Below are 1736 nucleotides of genomic sequence, written 5' to 3' on the forward strand. Positions count from 1 at the left end.
AACCCTGCAATGGTATTTCTAGTCACGTTGTTCCTATGTCCATGCTTCGATGGTCTTCTATTTATATCTCGATTCCCTTTAGAAAGAAATTAAAGAAATTGATGATTTTGATGTTTCGCGTTATTCTTAATTTTATGCACGAGTCGATTCCGAGGTTATGTTTTTCAGGTATATATAATATGCATATTATTACTATTATATATATTATTGATGTTAATATTATAATTATAAAATATTATATTAATATTAATGACTATTTGACTATCTTTTAATAGAAATAGTTCAACTTTCAACTAAAACGATTAGTTTTTTGAAGAAAAAATTTTTTTTGAATAAAATACATAAATTTTAAAAAAAGTTATTGAATTTGTTTTCAACAAAATAGCTAATATTTTTAAAAAAAATTTTAATTTTGTATGAAAAAGGCTGAATTGTATATTTAAAAAAGGCATTTTTAATCAAATACATGAACTTTGCACAAAACAAATTTATTTTCCACTAAATCTAATTTTCTATACAAAAATTAATGTTTAATTATAATCAATTTTTCTACAGAAAAGAATTATTTTCTTGTAGTTTAAAGAAATTAATTTTTAAACAAAAACAAACAAAAATTTTCTACAAAATAGTTCCATTATCAAAAAACTAATTTTTTCAACTAAATTGATAAATCATCAACCAAAAAAAAAACTAAATTTTCAACAAAGCAGTTCGACTTTCAACCTGAAAAGTTGAATATAATTCAAATGCTTTGACATTGCTTTAAATTATTAAATTAATTTAAAATGTTTGACATGTTTTAAAACATCCTAAAATATTAAAAATCTCTTGAAATTTCGCAAAGTTCTTGAAAATTCCATTCAATTATAAATATACCCTGAAATATTTCAAATCCTTAAAAATCTCACACTAAACTATTGAAATCAATGGAAAATTCCTTGGAATCTCTTAAAATATCCTAAGATATATCAAATCCTTTAAAATCCCATATTAAATTACTGTAATCAATTTAAAATTCCTTGGAACATTTAAAATACTCTCAAGTATTTCGACACTTTCAAAATCTTTTGAAACACCTTGACACCCTTTAAACATTTCTAATATACTTTGGAACTTTTTTAAATAACTCTGCTAAAATTTTTTTAATTATTTGAAATTCCTTTAAATTAGACAAATAAATAAAAAATTCCTTGACATATTTTGAAACATCTTCAAATATTTAAAATTCTTGAAAATCTTTTGAAATCTCTTGAAATTTTTAAAAGATTCAGATTGAAATTGAGAAAAAAGAAAAATTTTAAAACGCTAAATATTGAAATTTTTGTATATTAGAGTTTGTTTTGAAAATGGAATCAATACAAATTCAAAACTTTCGAAATCTTATTTTTAACTATGAAATATAAGCAATTTTCAACTCGATGGAATTCAAGTCTTCAAAATTTGAATTGTAAACTTAAAAGTTTATTTACAAAAAATTATTAGTCATAAATAAATTGAAAGCGTTCAAAATTTAAAAATATGTTTAAAAAAATTTATATATAGACAGGGCGGACACGCTGGGACTGACATACATGGCGATCTGAATGCTACCCGAATTGCACAACAGTAGGGGATAAGCCATTATACAGGGATATTTTCATATCTCGCGCCTTGAAAATTGCATTCGGATCGGCCATTCGGCAAAGTCCGTGCATCTTCGGATCAAGTTTATCATAGTTTCCATGGTTGCGTTCGAA

Source organism: Belonocnema kinseyi, chromosome 3 (genome assembly GCF_010883055.1).
Source record: "Belonocnema kinseyi isolate 2016_QV_RU_SX_M_011 chromosome 3, B_treatae_v1, whole genome shotgun sequence".
NCBI classification, from domain to species: domain Eukaryota; kingdom Metazoa; phylum Arthropoda; class Insecta; order Hymenoptera; family Cynipidae; genus Belonocnema; species Belonocnema kinseyi.